The following is a 21,286-nucleotide window of genomic DNA, read 5'->3' as shown; positions in this document are numbered from 1 at the left end:
CCGGTTCAGAAATCCTGAATTTAAGGGACCTTGGGGTGAAGGATCACGGTAAAGAGGAGGAGGAACCAGAGGCCCTCTTGTCAGTGGATGGGTGAAGCTCTCCGGGGGTTCAGAGAGAGGAGACGGGGAGGAGAGGTCCGAGTCTTTGGGAGCAGTGGGTGGCAGGGTAGGGGGAGGGGAGCGGGCCAAGAGGACCTGAGAGGTGGAGCAGTGAGAGCAGAGGAAGGGGCGAGAGTGCAGAGTCCAGAAAGCTGGACATAAGGGACCTTGGCCCATCTGCCTTGGTGTCTGCCGAGGTTATTTAGGTCCATGAAAATCTGATAGTTAAACGTGCCTTCCGGAGGCCATTGGGACTGATTGTCTAATCGGTATTGTGGCCAAGTGACAGTACAGTAACGTCATTTTTGCAGGTCCTGGTCCAGTTCCAGGGTTTTAAGATTGGCCAGCAGGCCTAAAACATCCCTGGGATGTTTTAGGGTCGAATTTGGATTGGGAGGTCCCCACGATTCGTTGACGGGCAACCCGAGGGCTGGAGGAAGGCGTCCCCTCATCCACCACTGGGTTGCGGAAAAACTGTGTCGACTGTCGTAGAGGTTAGTTAGGACGTCTCCCAGCCTCTCGGAGTCACGGAGGTCACCTGGTGACCGGCAGGGTCCACCCTGACGCGGCCGTGATTAGGGCAGGGCTTTCCGGAAGGAGGCGCGGAATCGGGAAAACTCACCACAGCTTTGGAAATGGCGTTCGGAAAGGCAGGTCCGGTTCGGCCAGGGAAAGGAGAGAGCCTCCCCACTGTGTGGGGGCTCAATCTCCTTCCCGAGTCTCGGCACCAAATGTAAAGTTTTTTCCGGCTAGATAAACACAACACTAGGCAAAGTGGGTGCAAGGCAAGATTTATTAAAAACGCTTTCCGGCGAAGTTTCAGGGCTCAGGAGAAGGGGAGCCAGGAAAGTTGTGCCGGGAGGAGGTGGGCACACTCGGGCGAGGTTCCGCCACTCAGAGTGGCGGAAGTCGCGCCCAAGGCAGGGAGGAGGGGGCTTTTAAGGGGTCTTGGGGAAAGCTCAGGGGTCTTTTGGCAAGTTTCCCTTATTTGGATATCCCGCCTGCTCATCGGGATTCCATTGGTCCACAGGAGCCCGGGGCGGGGGTCTCAGATTCCTGCTTGGGCCTTTGTTCTCCTGTCCGAGCTCAGGTCTTATGGCGGGAACTTTCGCCATCTTTGGTAGCCCTTCCTGCCAGCCCAACAAAAGAGACTTACAACTTAAATCTTGTCAACATTTGCTAAAATCTTATAAAGTTTTAAAGCACATGCCTAAATATAATTAGGGATGTTAAATACCTGATAAAACAAAACATAGAAACTGGGTTTTCTGGGCAGGCAAAGAGAAAACCATTTACATTTTTGTAACAGCAGATCAATTAATCTAAGAAAACTTTGTCCTTTTGAACAGAGACAATTTCAGTCTTATTCCAATGTACCTTTAAAACCCATTCATTTAGTCTGTCTTGACCATAGCTAAAATTCCTTTTCTGAAGATTTCCCTTCACAAACCTTCTACCACTTTCCTTTGTATTCAGGTTTTGTCACAAGCCATTTCCTTTCAAACAACCATCTCATTTAGGACAAAATTACCTTCCCTTACCTTCAACAAAATGTATTCCCATTCCTTAAACCTTTCTTACATATCTCCTATTTTCCTACATACAGAGTTTCCCTTATTTCCATCAATCTTAGTTACACTAAGCAGAACTTTGTATTCTTAGAAACACCTTTAGTTATTAACCAATTGTGAACTGTTACAACAGAATTCTTCAGGTGGCAGATTTATGAATCAGTTAAATGGAAAACAAGTTTACCAACAGATTTAAATACTCTTAGTTTCTTTGCAGTTAAGAAGTCAAAAGCACAAACCTACATCCAGTGATTAATGACTTAGCATTTTATCCTGCTAAGACCTAGATGTCCACAATTTAATTCCATTTGTCATCCAAACAAAACTTTAAAACTTTCAGGTTACCAAAGACTTTGAAAGCTACTTCAGCAAGTACCCATTAGAACTTTGAAACAGACAATTAACCATCAGTTTAGTCATTTCTTTGCTAACAAATTTTAACAAATAACACGAGCTTATCTGACCTTCAGTAAACTTCAAAGTTTCACATTTACTGCTGATAACTTAAAAGACACATCTTATCTTAATTAAACCAACAAACTTAACTTAGTTCCAATACTGATTTACGCTCCACCTGGGCCCACTCAACTTTGAATGTTTACCTAAGACATGCATGGGAAGATCTGGAGTGGGGGGTGTTAGGTCCAGGGGCTGCTCTTCTTGCTCCTTGATAGTGAAGAGAGATGGAACCGTGGTGCATGATCTAGAGGCTAGTCATGCAGGCTGCTCGCACATTGGTACAGAAACAGGAGAAGGGGGAAACAGAGGAAACAAAGTACTGCCAGGAGGCAGAGAAAGGATTCTCCACTTCCCCATCACATCCTAGGCTACAGATGGGTGCCTGGTGAATGGACTAGGAAACTGTGCCATGCCATGCCATTGTCTGTCTGAAGACTGCATACTGTTTTGCAATATTAACCCATGGAAATACTAGAAAAGTTTGGCAAGGGGAAATTACCCAATTTTGTAGCTTTAGACAGTTTGTAGAAGACACTAACAAGAAACAGTAAAAACTGAAATCCATCATGGTCTATGCGTCATTCCAACACATGTGGTCCTTACAGCCAACTTCCTTAGGAAATGGTCCCTGATTGCGTTTTAATTCAATCGGGTACTGGTTTCGGCTGGCTCCCAGTGGAGGTCTCACAGCCAGAAGTGACTAGACCAGGGATGTGGAGGGGATCACATTAGATCAATCAGGAGGAAACCTCACATGGGAGTCTTAAGTTTGGCAGCCGACCTGGTGACTTTGGTGGCTGTCTCGTACCCAAGAGAGACAACTTTCTATAAGAACAGGAATAAAGAGAGGCCATCAAGTTTCTGGGTCTTATTGCCATTCCGGCCAGGGTACTAACTTAACAGCCAAAAGTCAGACGTTCTCCTCCCCATAGAGTAGCCACGGGCTAGAGAATTACAGCCTGAGCAATTGACAAGGAAGTGTTCCAATAAGACCATACTCCTTGAAAAGCCCTGAAATGAGAGTAAAGGAAAAGGAGAGAAAGTACTCACCAATTTTGCACAGAAGCTCAGAGTCCAAATGTAAAGACTCACAGCCCCACGTTGGGCGCCATATGATGAAGTTCTAGAACCTAAGTGAGGTTCGGTGGGCTGAGGTCCGGAGCTGATGACCAAGAAAGAATTCTTGAGACATCTTTGGTGCAAAATGGTGGTTTATTAAAGCACGGGGACAGGACCCCTGGGCAGGAAGGGCTGTTGCCCCGGGTTGTGAGGGATCGCAGGTTGTATACCTTGCGGTTGGGGGTGGTGGTGGTGAAGGGATGGGAGGTTTCAACGGAGTTTTCATATGTTAAAGAGGGCCTGCAAGCAGGGGGGGGGGGGGCTTGCCCTTGTGGCTTGATCAATGTAGTCTTTAGGTCAGACATTAACATCAAGATAGTTGGGAGATTCTTGGTGGGGTGTCATGGTCCTGCTATCATTTACATTCCCTTCTACCTCAGCCTCCTCCAGTTTATGGTGGGGAGGGAAACATTAGGGCTTCAGGAACTGAGAGTTATTTGCCTCTGGAAATTCATGCTATTGATAAGGTAACCTCCCTGTTTGTAGATCTCTAGGACATCTGTAGAGCAAGGGAGATTCCTGTTCTGCAGGATTGTTGTCTCTGCAAGTTAACTATTTATCGTTTTATGGCAGTCAGGGGTGTCTGAGGAATGCTACACATATTACGGAGGGGAGCAGGTGGAGAGGGGGTGCAAGGCGCCAGCTTTAACTCTGTCCTCAGCCAGCCTCCTGCTCCCTCATCACTTCTACCTCAGCCTCAGTAAGTTTTGTTTATGGAGGGGAGGGTGACATTTGGGTTTGAGGAACTGAGTTATTTGCCTCTGGAAATTATGCTATTGATAAAGTAACTTCTTTGTTTGTAGATCTCTAGGACATTTGTAAACCAAGGGAGACTCCTGTCTAGTAGGATTGTGATTTCTGCAAGTTAACTATTTGTTTCTCGCTTATGGCAGTCAGGGGTGCCTGAGGAATGTCACACACATTACTGAGGGGAGCGGATGGAGAGGGGGTGCAAGGTGCCAGCTTTTGCTTTGTCCTCAGCCAGCCTCCTGCTCCCTCATCAATCCCACCATCTCGGCCTCCAAGTCAGCTGAAGTGCAGAAGAGAAAGGACCCCGTGCAGCATCTGGGTCTTTTCTCTGCAGAATAGTGACAGCTGAGAGCCCAGCAGAGGGCAGGTGGTTAGCAATGACCCTGTGTATGCAGGAGGGGAGTCGGGCCTCCACGTGGAAGCCAAAGATTCCCCCCAGAGTCTCACCTCATTTTCTGCCTGTTTGCTCTATGTGGTGTCCCTCCGCCCACCACATCTGCTGAACTCCAACATTGATGGGGATCAGTTCTCCCTCTATGAGTCCCTTTTATACTGTCCTTCCCTGAATCAGAGCCAGGATTTCTGCCTCAGAAAACAAGCAGCTCTGTCTGCTCCCAGGAAGTTCTTCCTCTCCCCCCGCTTTGATCATTCTTGTTGCTGTAAGTAATCCTACTGTCCATGGAAACTGTGGGGCTCTCTCCCAACCTTTCCCTTCTCCCCCATTTCTTCAGCTTCTCCGTGTTTGTCCCAAATACCTAAGTGCCAGATCCTAGGTTTCAGAGGAGCCTTCTGGACTTGGAGCCCAGAAGAAGGACTGCTGAGCATCTGCGTGGACTGCAAGGAGAATGTATCAGTTCCTGGGGTGAGAATGGCCAGAGTGATGAGGGAGCATGAGGCTAGCTGAAGACAAAGCAAAAGCTGGCGCCTTGCACCCCCCTCTCCATCTGCTCCCCCTCAGTCATATGTGTAGCATCCCTTAGGCAGCCCTGAATGCCATGAACAATAAGCAAATAGTTAACTTACAGAGCTCACATTCCTGCTAGACAGGAGTCTCCCTTGGCTTACAAATGTCCTAAATCTCACTAACAAAGACAACTAAAGACAACATTGATCACCCCACAAGGGCAAGGCCTCAGGTAGGCCTTGGACATCCTAGCACCTTGTAGGCCCTCTTTAGCATATGAAAACTCCATTGAAACCTCCCTTCCCCTCACCTTCCCCCAACCGCAGGGTACATAACCTGCCACCCCTCACAACCCAGGGCATCAGCTCTTCCTGCCCAGGGGTCCTGTCCCCGTGCTTTAATAAACCACCATTTTGCACCAAAGATGTCTCAAGAATTCTTTCTTGGTCATCGGCTCTGGACCTCAGCCCACTGAACCTCACCTAGGTTCTAGAACTTCATCAAGAGAACACTTTGGAACTCTGAGCACACAGCAGTGTTATTGAAGAAGTTCTTGAACCTAGGTGGGGTTCGGTGGGGTGAGGTTCGGAGCCGACGGCTAAAAAAAGAATTCTTAAGGCGTCTCTGGTGCAAAAAGGTGGTTTATTAGAGCACGGGGACAGGACCCGAGGGCAGGCAGAGATGTGGCTGCCCCGGGTTGTGAGGGTAGGCATGTTATATACCCTGCTGTTGGGGGAAGGTGAGGGGAAGGGAGGTTTCAGTGGAGTTTTCATATGCTAAAGAGGGCCTAGAAGGTGCCAGGATGTTCCAGGCCTGCCTGGAGGCCTTTCCCTTGCTGCTGGATCAATGTTGTCTTTAGACCAGCCATTAACATTAAGATAGTTGGAAGACTTTTTGGTGGGGTGTCACAACCCTGCTATCAATCATCTTTGTTAGTGAGATTTAGGACATTTGTAAGCCAAGGGAGACTCCTGTCTAGCAGGATTGTGAGCTCTGCAAGTTAACTATTTGCTTATTGTTCATGGCAGTCAGGGCTGCCTGAGGGATGCTACACTTATGGAGGGGAAAGGGTGAAGAGGGGGTGCAAGGCGCCAGCTTTTGCTTTGTCCTCAGCCAGCCTCCTGCTTCCTCATCATTATAATTAGTGTGAAATGGTTCATTGAGAAGCTGCATTTAGGGAGGGGAGAACAGGTACAGGGGACAAGTATAAAAGCTCCAGGTACCAGTCTCATTCCCCTATACACACTCCCCAACCATTCCAAATGGGCCCCTGCTCTTCCAGAGATAGAAGCTAATACTCCCAAATTGTGGCAGGAGGAGGGAGCAGGAAAGTAGTCCAAGGAAGACTCTGGTAATGAAAGAGCCAGTTGAGGCTACTGGGATACCACAGGGACTGCCTGCTCCTCACAGCTCAGAGGGTCTTCATCCTTGCAGCAGGGATCCAGAAATGACTGGTCTATAATTCAGGGGATACCTTCCCCTTTCCAAAAGCACAAAAACCCTTACCAACTCCCCCAAGGAATAAAGATCCCAGAACCCACTGAGACTGAAATGGGAGGGGAGAGAGAATCTGTGTAACAGCAATTAGCCTCTTTCTTTCTGATCTCCATCCTCATCTCTTCCCCAGAACCTCATATCCAGGGGCTTTAGTTTAGAGACCTCCGCCTTGATCTGTCTCCAAGTTTCTAGCAAGAACAAAGCACTTAACCCTTGTTTTGCCTGCAGACTCCTAGGCCTGAGAAGGGAGGACAGGGTCCATCCTGAGCAAGGAAAGTGCCCTGACTTGCCGCCTTCTCAAGGCAGTGGGGAGGTTGGAAGTTGGACCAAAGAAGAAACCAAACCGAAGCTTGGGTTGACAAATACAAACCCTGGTGGGAAGGCTTTTACTCTCCTATTATTGATTTTACTGGTATGGTTCTTCCGATTAGATTGAATTAACTCATAATCATAGTCAGGTAAATATGTGACAGTAACCATAAAGGCCATTCTTAGCCTACCTATCTAAAGGAAATTCCCTGTTATTCTTTATCACAAACTTATTTATTCCCTTGTTGATTCCTCACACTCTGGAATTATGGAACATTAGTTTTCTTGCTTTGTTTTCTTGCTTGTCTATTTTCCTTCAAGAAATTTAAAATTTTGATATTTCAAATCTAAATTAGAAAGAGACAAAGAATGAAGAATGAATAAATATATTATATGGGAATAAATTTACTGGTGGGATCAACATTTCCTAATAAGATGACCCATACCTGAAAGCATCACGTGCAGTCCTACAATCACAGTAATTATCCTTCATCAGTATTCATAATACCTATCCTGCCACAGCTCATCATGGGCTCTTTCCCTCTATTTAATACAACACATGAAGGTTATTTAGGACTTCTTTAACTCTGTATTAAGGACAGTAGAGAGAATATAAATACAGGGCAGAGTCTCCCCATGTCAGAAGCTTACAGGTGAGTGAGGAAGAAAGAGGAGACACAAGGTAACTACAGCTGAACATGGTGCAGGAATACAGCTATGGTGAGAGTGACACAAAAGAGTAGAAGAGATCAAAGGAAATATATTTCTTCAGAGGCAGATAACCCAGGAAGGCATACATAGGGGTAACATTTATAGTGCACCATGATGATTGTATAGGATTTCAGTAGTCAGAGATTGGGAGGACAGAATTCCAAGGAAAGACACTGCTACTGGGAAGGATTTCTTGACTTTGGGCATCATTTGATATTAAACTTCTGTTCATCATGACAGTAAAACAGGAGGACCAGGGAAACTTAGGAGAAAACTGCAGAATCTGGAGGCTTTGAATATAGAAGACAGGTGCCAGTACCTGGGTCGCCCCTCAGGGTCCATTTCTCCCCACTTCTCTTGCACCTGATCTTTGGAAGGGGCAATGTTTCCAATGGGAGAGGGTACCCATTATGTCTTCGTCTGTATGTCTCTCATCTCCTCTCTCCCTCCATTGAGTTATTTAATAATAATGAAAGGATTTCTTAATCTCATCACACAGAGGAGAACAAAGGTCCAAAAAACATACTACACCAATTAAGTTAGGTACTTTGCATACCTGGAGAAAAGGAGAAACCCCTCCTCATTCCATCTCCATAGTCAATTTTCCTAGATCATATGACACTCTATATCAATAAATATCTGCATTTCCTCCTTATCTGGACAGAGATGCTGTTAAATGTCACATGTAAACTAAAGTTTGTCAAAAAAATGCCTCACAAAATAGCCTCCCAAGAACTGGCACTGGCAGGGGGAGGAAGGGTTTCCTGGGCTGTGTCTGCCTTCAAACCACCTGCAGGTCCTGTCTGCTACTTCCAGGACCTTTGCTTTGGGTTTTCTAAAGAAGGAAACAGAGACATCCAACTCCTCTTACCATCATTGTTTCTGTCAGAGCTCACTGCATTTTATGAAATTAGTTCCATGAATGACCAGCTTCTCACAATCCCCACTCTAGATTCCTTAATTAGTACAAATTTTGATTCTCCTTTTCCTGGGGTGGCTCCAAGGGAAGGGAAGAGGTAAATACAAGGGCTTCTCTGAGGACCTTCCCTGAGGGGCTTCTAGGGGAGAGGAGGTATTGATTTGGAAGGTGTGCCTGTAACTGCAGCTGTGTATGAGGATAGAGGGTAAAACAGGAGTGGTTTCCTTGAAGCTGCTGTTGCTCTTTCCCTGTGAACCTCTTTTGACTGTTGCAGATGGGTAGGGCTGCACAGCAGTCCAGCATTTAGCCATGAACTTCCCAGAAGGAAACTCAAGGGTTTCCTTGAGAGGTGGTATAAAATAAATATCAGGGTTTAGAAGAAACACACTAACCATGGCCAGGGTTGGAAGGCTCCTGGTTCCTTAGTGCTGGTTGAACTCCTTCAGGGTTTGTGTCCTGTGCATCCATGCACACACACACACACACACACACACATATATCATACCCAATAAGTCTAAAATATGCCCATGTTTGTAGACATACCAAGAGGAATATACCCCACTCCCTGATACATGTTTCTACTGAAATTTCAAACACAAATGTCTATATATTTGGTACACTCACATGACTTTCAGTGAGGAGCTTTATGACAATGTGTACCCAGCTTGTCCCCTTTTCAGGCTCCTGACTACATGGTGAGGCCCAGGAGAGATTGTCTGACTATGAGCTGTATGTGTCACTAAGTGTGTCTCTGACCACATGCCCCAAAACACATAGAAATTGTTTTCTCATCATTCACTATTGGGAATTATCCACTGTCTTTCAATTACCTCTATGCCATCAAGTTTCAATGATCAGCAGTCCCTCACTGAGCTGATACTCCATGCAGAGTATAGCTCAGAGGTTACAGGTACAAGACTTTGCTCAAACGTGGTACAAATCCAAGCTTCACTACTCACTTTGCACAAATGATTTAACCTCTCTTTGCCTTAGTTTCAACATTTCTAAAATGAGCACAACGACATTCATCTCATTTAACTTTGTATAAAACAGGTGATTATTTATGTAAAGTGCTTGGAGTACTCACAAATGGTAGCTACATAATCATCATCATCACTGTGGGGCTGTGTACATAGAAGGAAGTAATGCGTGAGACAGATGTTCCTTTCCCTTAGGAGGTTTTAAAATCTCCTATTACACAGGTGAATACACGGAGAGAGAAAGGAACTGTAAACCTAAAACTCTATTTGAGCCATAATGTCTAATATATTCTCCTAAATCCAAGGAGAGCTATGAGAATTGATAGCAGATTTCAGTGCTCTAGTAAGATTGTTTTTTTCTTCTGTCATTCATCATGTACATGCCTCACCATCTGAGGCATTCCACACCCAAGTGAGACAGCCATGCACATGGCCACACCCTCTGATCTCAGAAAATTCTTCCTTGGGTTCAGTCTCCATTTATTTTCATTTAATATTGGCTTTTATTTCTCACCCATTCTTATAAGGGATGGGTACAAGAACCCTTGAAAGGCTAAGAAAATTCTCCACTGGGGGCACCTGAGTGGCTCAGTCAGTTGGGCGTCTACCTTTGACTTAAGTCATGGTCACAAGGTCCTGGGATCAAGACCTGCCTCAGGCTCCATGCTTTGCAGGGGGTCTGCTTCTCCTGCTCTCTGACCCTCCACCCCACTTGTTCATTCTCATTCTCGCTCTCTCTGAAAAAATTAAAAAAAAAAAAGATAATTCCCCAATGCCAATGCCCACCTGGTAACATTGTTCCACTGCCCATCCATCCAGGTGTTTGCAAATATAGGTCTCATATAGGTTGTTATTAACCAATTGAAAATCATCAATGATCCCTTAAAAAGCATAATTTGGTCCCTATTAGGGTATAACCTCTTATGTAGGCATTTCTCTCCTGAAGGCATTTGAAAGATGAAAGTTGCCTAATTTCCAGGACAGATAATTAAGAATTCCTATCTCATCCCCCAAACTCCACAGCCTCCTCAATTAGTATCATCAGGTTATCACTCATTTGATTAAGAGACAGCACAACCCTGAGTCAGGGCATGACCAATATGATCTCCCTGGGCTCTTTCAGGCCAACATATGAAGGAGGGGAAATAGAATTGGCAGGAGTCACTACCCGCCGAATGGTTGCCCCAGAGGAGGCCTGAGGACCAGGCAGACTTGAGGGAGGGCACTGCAGGCTTTTTCCCACTGTGGGCAGAGTGCTAAATCTTGCCATCGTGACTGCTTTGGGAGTCCTGGAGACAGGTGGGCAGTCAGACCCCACACTTCTCCCTCTTCCCAAATTCAATTCTCTAGCTGAGGCCCCTCCACTTGTGTTCCCAGTACCAGTTTTCCCACCTTCCATAGTACCCATCTGAGTCAAGACACCTGTCATCCCACATCTAAGGCCAGTGTTTCTCAATCCTGAAAGACCACACAGATCACCTGGAAGCCTGTTAAAAATGCAGATTCTGATTCAGTAGATCTGGGTTGGGATCCAAGAATCTTCATTTCTACAAGCTCCCAGGTGACACCCATGCTACTAGAGCAAGGATTTAGATAATATAGCAGTTGCTGCAACTGTCTCCCAGGAAGAGTCTATCTGTCTACATCTTTCTGTCTTTCTGTCTATCTTGCAGATGGCTGTGAGAATCATGTCTCATTCCTTCCTGATTCAGGAATCTCATGCCATGGCATAGTACACAACATTGTATTGTACACAATACACAATACATTCTTTCATTACTCTTAAAGGTCCGCATGACTAGTCATTGTCCCATTTCTTTTCCATCTCAACCATCTATCTTTTATTTACTGAATTACTCCATAGACATCCTTCTCCAGGAGGTGTTTCTTGACCTATACCTCTTTCTCAGCTTTAACTCATACCTTCCCTTCCAGAATAATGATGCCTCAATCCCTATCCAGTTATGAATCCTCCTATTTCAGCCCATTTTTCTCCCTATGTACAATATCGATTCTCTCTGCCCAAGAATTTTAGGTGATTTCAGAAGGTTTTTGCTCCAGTCCCTCAAAGAAGTATCTACAGGAATATATGGGTAATAAGTAAGTATATGGGTAATCTTGCCTCTGACAGTCTTCCCTGGAGTCACCTTCTTTCTGGTGGGAACACGAGAAATTCAGCAAGTAAGGAAGTACCTTCCCACCCTCCCTCCCAGGGCAGACCCCATGCATTAATACAATAGATAAACACTGGCCCTCCTATACCAAAGCGTAAAACTGACTGCATCAAGAAGGACGCCTGTTGGGCCCTCACTGGAGCCATCCTCATCTTCAGGGAATCCCTGTATCAGGTAGAACTTCTTGGGCCTTCTATCAGTTTCACTCCTTCTAGCCCCTCCTTGCATCCTATGGGAAGAGATGGAGCTGGACCAGGGGAGGTCATGTCATGCATTCTCCTGACCCAGGACTGTATCTTCTCTGTTGCTCTTTGGATGAACAACACTGTTCCTACTGTTGGATTTAGAGTAAATAAGAACATACTCCTTGTCCTAAGAAGGACTCTACTGGGAATGAACAGACAACAGTTACCATAATCCAGGCATAGCCACACAACAGCAATACTACAGGTGCCTGGGTACAGTTCTATATGCAGGGTACAGACAGCTCTGGATGGAGAGGCATTCTCCTTGCCAAGGAAATCTCCCAGAAGATAATTAAAAGGAGTAGCACATGCTGGCCTGAAGGAAGGAAAATTTTCTGTACCAACAAAATGTGTTAGTCTCAATTCACTTGAACATGAATTTATTAAATGCTCATTAGGTGCCTGACCCCTGCTGGATGCTCTGGGAGTGAGAACAGGATACATTACTTACCCAAGATCTATAATCAGAAGCCAAGAAAGAAAGAAAGAAGAAAGAAAGAAAGAAAGAAAGAAAGAAAGAAAGAAAGAAAGAAAGAAAAAGAAAGAAACAGATATCTGTGGTATGCTATTTTTTTAAATTTCAGATTTATTGACATACAGCTGACATATAAATTTGTGAGATATTTACGGTATATTTAGTGTCAATTTGATATACAAATAATTAAGAAATGATCCGTTATGATTTGTCCACTGTGAAAGCATTCACAATGGGTTTCTTTAATTAACAAGTAATGTATTATTAGCCACAGGGGTACAGGTGTGTGAATCACCAGGTTTACACACTTCACAGCACTCACCATAGCACATACCTTCCCCATTGTCCATAGCCCAACCACCATCTCCCTCCCTCCACCCCCAGCAACCCTCAATTTGGTTTTTGAGATTAAGAGTCTCTTATGGTTTGTCTCCCTCTGGATCCGATCTTCTTTCTTTTATTCCTTTCCTATCCCCCAACTCCCCCATGTTGTCTCTCAACTTCCTCACCTCAGGGAGATCATATGACAATTGTCTTTCTCTGATTGACTTTTTCGCTAAGCATAATACCCTCTAGTTCCATCATGTCATCGCAAATGGCAAGATTTCTTTTCTTTTGATGGCTGCATAGTATTCCATTGTGTATCTATACCACCTGTTCTTTATCCATTCATCCGTTGATGGACATCTAGGTTCTTTCCATAGTATGGCTATTGTGGACATTGCTGCTATAAACATTCAAGTGCACATGCCTACTCTGATTACTACATTTGTATTTTTAGGGTAAAAACCCAGTAGTGTGATCACTAGGTCATAGGGTAACTCTATTTTCAACTTTTTGAGGAACCTCCATACTGTTTTCCAGAGTGACTGCCCCAGCTTGCATTGCCACCAACAGTGTAGGAGGGTTCCCCCTTCTCCGCACCCTCGCCAACACCTGTCTTTTCCTGACTGTTTCATTTTAGCCATTCTGACTGGTGTGAGGTGGTATCTCATTATGGTTTTGATTTCTATTTCCCTGATGCCCAGTGATATTGAGCACTTTTTCATGTGTCTGTTGGCCATCTGGTTGTCTTCTTTGCCTAAATTTCTGTTCATGTCCTTTGCCCATTTCTTAATTGGATTATTTGTTCTTTGGGTATTGAGTTTGCTAAGCTCTTTATAGATTTTGGACACTAGTCCGTTATCTGATATGTCGTTTGCAAATATCTTCTCCATCCTGTTAGTTGTCTTTTGGTTTTGTTAACTGTTTCCTTTGCTGTGCAAAAGCTTTTGATCTTGATGAAGTCCCAATACTTCATTTTTGACCTTGCTTCCTTTGCCTTTGGCAATGGTCCTATGAAGAAGTTGCTGTGGCTGAAATTGAAGAGGTTGCTGCCTGTGTTCTCCTCAAGGATTTTGATGGATCCCTTTCTCACATTGAGGTCCTTCATCCATTTTGAGTCTATTTTAATGTGTGGTATAAGGAAATGGTCCAGTTTCCTTTTTCTGCATGTGGCTGTGCAATTTTCCCAATGCCATTTGTTGAAGAGAGTATTTTTTATCCATTGGACATTCTCTTCTGCTTTATCAAAGACTAGCTGACCATAGAGTTGAGGGTCTATTTCTGGGCTTTCTATTCTGTTCCATTGATCTATGTGTCTGTTTTTGTGTCAGTATCATACTGCCTTGATGATGATGGCTTTGTAATAGAGCTTGAAGTCTGAAATTGTGATGCCACCAACTTTGGTTTTCTTTTTCAACATTCCTCTGGCTCTTTAAGGTCTTTTCCGGTTCCATATAAATTTTAGGATTATTTGTTCCATTTCTTTGAAAAAAATGAAAGGGATTTTGATAGGGATTGCATTAAACATGTAGATTGCCTTAGGTAGTATAGACATTTTCACAATATTTGTTCTTCCTCATAATGCAATTTTAATCTACAGGTTTTATTAAATGAAGGTGAGTGTGCATAGGGTGCCTTTGTTTCCCTCACTTCAACTTTGCACCTGAAGAGCCTTCATCTGGAGCTCTGGTGTTCAACGTGTGGTCCCTGGACAAGTGGCATCAGCGTCTCCTGGGAACTTGTTAGAAATGCAGGTTCTGGGCCCCATCCAGACCTCCTGTATTCCAAAAACTGAGGATTGGGTCCAGCAATCTCTTTCCACAAGCCCTCCAGGTATCATGGCACCCCTGAGGTTTGAGCACCGCTGAGCAGGATACTATTCCTAGCCACTCTCCACAGGGCCCTCTCTCACTGGGACCTTGATTAATAAAGTGAAGACATAACACAGAGCATACCAGGTTAGCTTCTTCCAATGTTTTGTCGCTTTTCTTTTCTTGTCCACAACAAAACTGCCCACTGGACATATGCCATCCAACCTGCTCACTCAGGAGAAAAACTAATTAAAGAAGTCTCTCTCCTGTGGTGGTAGGCCAGGGACACTCAGAACTACTTGTGATGAGTAATTCTGTTTAATTTAATCATGACAGATTAACAAGTCAATGACGCTGCAGCTCTACAGCTGACAGTTTAGTCAGCTGTCACTGTGTCATGATTATTAATAGGTTCCTAACATAGGAGGGGGAAATAGGGTGTTATTTATTGGATCTCTACAGCTCCAACAATGGGTTGTAGTGAAAAGTAGGCAGGATACAGGTTCAGATCATTTGCAGTAAGGAGATCTAGTTGAGAGAATAACAGAGCAGAACAACCAGAGGAAATCTTAGAAATTTTTAAGGAAATGTAACTTGAGATATTGATCAGTTGTGACCTCTCCTGCTACACATAAATAAGCAGATCATGGAAGGAACTGAGTGTCTTACTCAAGGTCACATTGCTAATTGTGGTGGAAACAAGCCCAGAACTCAGGACATGTGGCTTTCTGCTGTGGACGTTCTGAACAGGTGGACCAAAGCATACAACAGTAGAGAAACTTTAAAGTGCAAGAATGCAGATGTTGCTAAGAGAAGTATCAACCCAGGGATTTTCAGCATGGACAGTGGGCTCAAAGTCAAAATGCTTTGTGTCCAGGGGAGAGCTCTGGCTCCAGTCACCTGTGCATGTTCTCTTGTCCCCTCACAGAGCCAAGGCTCAAGCTACATAGCCCGCTCAGTGTGCTCTGAATACAGTGTGCTCTGAAAATAAGTCCGCTCATTTTCCTGTGTTTCTCCTGGTGCTCTCTCTGCCTGCAATCTCTCCCTGCTACCCAGATGTGGCAAATCCCACCCCTGAAGTGAGCCATCTCAAAAGCCATTCCTCTACAAGGTCTCCTCTGATTTCACCATCAACCCTCACCTCTGTACTAGCCATAAATGATCATCCTTCACTCTGAATTTCCAAGACATTTTACTTTTATATTAATTATGACAACACGTTCTACTTTGTGTTACAATGCTTTATCTCTTGTATTAAAATATAAACTCCTTAAATGCAAAAGCCATATGTCATCTGTTTTTTTATCTCTTTCTAGCTTCTTTTTCTTTTTTTTAATGTAAATATAATGAACACACAGTGTTGATATATTACTCGCAGGTGCACAATGCAATGACTCAACAATTTCACATATTTTTTAGGGCTCATCAAGATTAATGTACTCTTAATTCCCTTTATTTAAATCACCCATTCCGGGGCGCCTGGGTGGCTCAGTCGGTTAAGCCACTGCCTTCGGGTCAGGTCATGATCCCAGTGTCCTGAGATCGAGTCCCGCATCGGGCTCTCTGCTCAGCCAGAAGCCTGCTTCTTCCGCCCTCTCTCTCTCTCTGCCTTCCTCTCTGCCTACTTGTAGTCTCTTTGTCTGTCAAATAAATAAATAAAATCTTTAAAAAAAAATCACCCATTCCCCTACCCATCTCCCTTTGGCAACAACGAGTTTGTTCCCTTTATTTAGGGGTTTATGGTGTTGTGTTTTTTGTTTATTTGTTTATTTATTTATTTTGGTATTGCATTTGTCTCTCTTTTTTCTTTTTCCATTTTGATTTTTTTTGTTTCTTTAATTCTCCATAAGACAGAAAACATGGCATTTGTTTTTCTCCGACTGACATATTTAAATTAGAATTATACCCACCCAGTTCATCCACGTTGTTACAAATGGTAAGATTTCATTCTTCTTTATGGCTGAGTAATAGTCCATTGGATGTATATATAGACCACATCCTCTTTATCCATTCTACTGATGCCCATTCTGTTCCTTCCATATCCTTCCTATTGTAAATAATGCTGCAATAAACATAGAGGTGCATATATCTTTTCAAATTCATGAAACAAAATTACTTTTATACAAAAAGGAAACCATCAATAACCAAAAAAGGCAACCTACAGAATAGGAGAAGATATTTGCAAATAATATATCAATAAGGGGTTAATACTCAAAATACATACAGAAATTCTACAAGCCAATACCAAAAAAACTAAAACAAAAGCAAAATGATTAAAAAATGGGCAGAGGACCTGAATAGACATTCTTCCAAAGAAGACATACAGATGGTCAAAAGGCACATGAAAAGATGCTTAGTGTTACTCATCCTCAGGGAAATAAAAATGATTACTATATGTTGGCTACCTGAACATAAAAAATTTAAATATATTAAACTCCTTTAAGTAATGCAATCAGATGTCACTTCATACCTGTCATGAGGGCTAAAATCAAAAAGACAAGAAAAACCAGTGTTGCCAAAGATATGGAGAAAAAGGAATCTTCATGCACTATTGGTGGGAATGTCAATTGGTGCAGGCCTTATGGAAAACAGTGTGGAAGAGCCTCAAAAAGTTTAAAACAGCACAACCATATGATCCAGTAATTCTGCTACTGGATATTTTCTTAAGTAATCTCTACATTCAACATGGGCTCAAACTCACCAGCCTGAGCAAGAGTCATGGTCTACTGACTCTGCAACAAGTCATCTTCTTCATTAGGGAATGTGTAACTAAAGAAGAGAAAAACATTTTTTTTAAGATTTTATTTATTTATTTGAGAGAGAGAGAGATCACAAGTAGACAGAGAGGCAGGCAGACAGAAAGGGGGGAGCAGGCTCCCTGCTGAGCAAAGAGACCAACGTGGGGCTCGATCCCAGGACCCTGAGACCATGACCCGAGCCGGAGGCAGAGGCTCAACCCACTGAGTCACCCAGGCACCCCAAAAGAAAAACATTTTTTATCAAGTTCTTCTAATATGAATTCTGTAAAAGTCAGTAAGCAGCTACAGACACAAGAGTACAAAGTAAAAAAAAAGTGGGGTGGAGGAGCAAAGACACATCCTTCACTGTACCATAAATATAAAGCTCCATTAGTGTTCCCACACCAGTATCTAATAGGAATCTAGATTTCCATGTGCTCAGGAGTACTCTCCATTATTGTATAGGGGATCAGACATTCACATGTGATGATGTCAAGCCAAATACGTACTGATACTGCTGAGTTCAAGGTCTAGAGTTGGGTCCATAAGCAGGGTTAAGCTACCAGGCTTTGCTGGATCCCAGAACAGAAGTAGAGAGCAAACCCAATCAGCATCCAGACACCAAATCTCAGCCAGGTGCCAGCTGACATCTGCATCATAAGGCAAACATTCACAAAGATGCTCAGGAGTGGGAGGAGAGGCAGAGCAGGGACCTTAAAGGGAAGGGGAGAGGAGCTCTGTGGCTGTCCCCAGATGACCACAGTGATCCCAGAGATGAGCACCAGGAGCAGCACAACCACTGTGATAGGCCATGGGTGTCCAGAAAGCAGACCTGGCCAGTGGGCCAGCACCAGGCAGAGGAGAATCAGCAGCAGAACAAGCAGTGAGGAGCAAACACAGACAACCCGGCCAGAGAGCGGAGTGGGGGTGGGGCTGCCTGGAAAAAATAGTCCCTGTAAAGTCAGCTTCCCTGCTGCAGGTGTGGTCTCCTCCTGCGCCTGTGTTTGATTTCCCCCATCCTTCTCCTGCATCTGTACTTCATTTCCCCCATTCTCCTCCTGCACCTGGGCTTCATTTCCCTTATCCTCCTCCTGCAGCTCTTCTTCATTTTCCTCCTTCCTCCTTTCAGGCTGATACCTGATGATGAGAACACAAAAAGCTACCAAGGAGTAAGATATCAGGGTGCCAACTGACCTCAGGTCCAGAAGATCAGTGAGTCCATAGAAGAATACCATGATTGCTGTGATAATGCCAAGGATCAGAGTGGACAAGATACGGCCATATGTGCCAAAAGTGAACCTGGCAAGGACTGGGAACAGGACACCATCCTCTGCCATCATGTCAATCACCCAGCGTATGGGGAACGTAAAGCCCCAGTCGGTGCTGACAAAAATACTAGAGAAAATTGCAAAAGCGATAACATAGTAGGCAGGGACCCAGCCAACATGGAGAAATGCCTCAGGCAAGGTGCTCCCAGGTTGAAGCTGGTAGTAAGGAACCATGAGTGTAAGTGATGCAGAGACACCAAAATACACAAAAAAACAGATGAGCAGTGAAACCACAATGCCCTTGGGGATGGAACACTGGGGATTGTGTGATTCTTTGACCCTGGTAACAATAATGCTGAAACCTATGAATGCATAGAAACAGGTAGCTGATCCACGGAGAATCCCCTGGAAGCCAAAAGGCATGAATCCTCCAGAGCCCAGAGGGCCCAAGCGAGAGGTGCCATTGAGTCCAGCCTGTATGTAGTCCTCTTCTGTGAGCTTCCAGTTGTGCAGGTCCCCCTTAATGAAGCCAGAGATGATGACAAAGCTGAGAACCAAAAGCTTCACCAATGTAAACACTTCAATAAGTCTGAGGAGGCCATGCCAACCCATATACTGCAGTTCCATGCTGAAAAAAATAAAGATGACAAAAAAGTAGCCTAGATTGTCTGCAATGACTTGGGGAACATACTGTGAGATGGTCTCTTGCTGGGTCTCAGAGATCCGGTTTCCAACGAAGACGTCAAAACTTAAAATCCAGGCCTGCATCATAACAAATGCATCAATAGCAAAGGAGAGGATAAGATTCCAGCCAGTGATGAAAGCCCACAGTTCACCCACAGTGACATAGCTGTAGAGATATGCCGAGCCACAGTGGGGGACCCGGGCACTAAACTCCGCATAGCACAGCCCAGCCAACAGTGATGTTAGACCTGCCACCAAAAAGCAGATCACAGTGGATGGTCCTGCTTGGTTACTGGCCACCTCATTAGCCAGGAAGTACACACCGACACTCACTGTGCGGCCCACACCCAAGGCCACTAAATCCAGAGTGTTCAGTTTTATGCCAGATCTAAATTCACGCACTTTTTTCTCCAGCGGACATCGGCGTGCCAGCCTTTGACCAAACCTGCGAAGCACCTGACGCAGCATTCTAGCTGGAATTGAAGAAGATTCTAAGGATCAGACAGTTGTAGCAAGCCCAGGGAGTCAAAGGTGTGGATCTTGTTAAGTGAGGCTGAGTTAAGCCAAGTTGGGTGGGGACTGCCAGGGTCATTTGCTCAGGCTTCAGAGCTGCAGCTTCATATTTGTTCTTCTTTCTTCTCCTTTTTTTTTTTTTTTTTAATTAATTGGTTATTTTTTATCTTTATATTATTTTATTTTCTTTTTTCAGTGTTCCAAGATTCTTCTGGTATGTGCTATCCTTCTAGAATGCCTGTGGAAACAATAAATATTTTCTGAACAATGGTGTTCAACCAATCAACTGAGAATCAGAGGCTGCATGTAAGTTGTTGCAGTCCAAGTATCACAGAAACTGACACCAAAAGAGACCATAGAAAAGTTAATCCTGCTTCCCTTCCAGAAAAAGTACCAAATACCTCCAAACATTCTGTTTTGTTTTTGTTTTTTAATTTTTTTTTCATTGGGCTCCATGCCCAGCATCTCCCTCACTGGATCAACATGAGAATTCCATAAGAAGATACAAACTAATACATGCTGCTGGCAGTGTCACTGAGGCACCATCTGAAGAGGCACCATCTGAAGTACATTCTTAGTGGAATTCAGAATACAGACACAATTGGACGCTGTAGTGGTTGAATGGGTGAATGTATCTGAAACAAACATAAAATGTGGACTGGAACAGCATTTGTTAAGTAACTGAAAAAAGGGCCTCCAGTGAGGAGGGGAAATGCAAAAAGAGATAAGGATGATAAAACGATATGAAAAGGGGCTAACTGGGCATAATTAAAAAATAAAATAAAAATTAAGAAAAAGAAAGAAAAGGGACCTGACAGGAAGCGATGGTGTAAACATGCCATGACTGAGGGAGGGACTGACTCCATTCTGTGCACTGCAGATTCAACACAAGACTGCAGGAGACAATGTTGTTACAGCACCTGGTACAGAACCTGGTCAATGAGAGACATTCAGTTGATTGAAATTGAAAATGGAAATGGAATCCTGTAATTGCCAGGATATGGAGAATACAAAGAAGGAATACCTGCTAGAAAGAGGGTGAAGAACAGGAAAGATGGGGCACCCATGCTACTAGATCCCACTGAATCCAATTCCTCTTTCTTCCAGCCCCTTCGGCTGTCTTTGGATGCTCTTGTATTTGCCACTAAGGATGTTTCTGCCATCTTTTCCTCTCTGGGAACCATCTGCAGCCACCTACCACTTAACAAAGACACAACAGTGGTTATCAAGATTTGTGAATCACAGACCCCTCTACGTTGGGTCACTTCAAGAAAAAAATATGTCATACACTCTTCTGAAGTGCATCCATGGACACTGAGCAGGAATCCCAGAGGAGGACCATCTGCATGGCAGGGTAAGAGGGGGAAATGCTTGATAGTTTATATTTCCTTCAACTGTGCTGTGCAGGGTAGTCTTTGTGCTCCTTCCACTTTTTATGAAGATGAAGGAAAGTGGGCCTACAGACAAAGTATCAAGATTCCAGAGAAGCAACCCAAAGGACAAAACATCTGGGAATTAAATAATCATTTTTTAATGACTCCAACAGGTGCAGGCAGAACAAACAAATGAACAACCAACTATACAGAAGAGAAAGGATACCCATGTTTGGAAAGCCTGAGAGAGCCTACCACAAATCCAGTTGCTAACACAGAGAAACATTATCTTCAAATGCAATATTCAGATACCCCCATTCTCATGCAATAATCTACAGTTATTCCAATGGTTTATATTCAGTC

At 44.1% G+C, this 21,286-nt stretch overlaps 1 pseudogene across 1 annotated transcript; it reads right to left on the bottom strand.

The window, feature by feature from the left end:
- Positions 1-17,639: 17,639 nt before the first annotated feature.
- Positions 17,640-19,505, bottom strand: LOC309870288 (cationic amino acid transporter 3 pseudogene; annotated as a pseudogene). Its single transcript has one exon. The product of its transcript is annotated as a cationic amino acid transporter 3 pseudogene (transcript).
- Positions 19,506-21,286: the final 1,781 nt, after the last annotated feature.

Source organism: Mustela nivalis (genome assembly GCF_964662115.1).
Source record: "Mustela nivalis genome assembly, chromosome: 7".
NCBI lineage: Eukaryota > Metazoa > Chordata > Mammalia > Carnivora > Mustelidae > Mustela > Mustela nivalis.
Note: the sequence above shows the minus strand (reverse complement) of the source record. Positions and strands in the feature narration are given on the sequence as shown.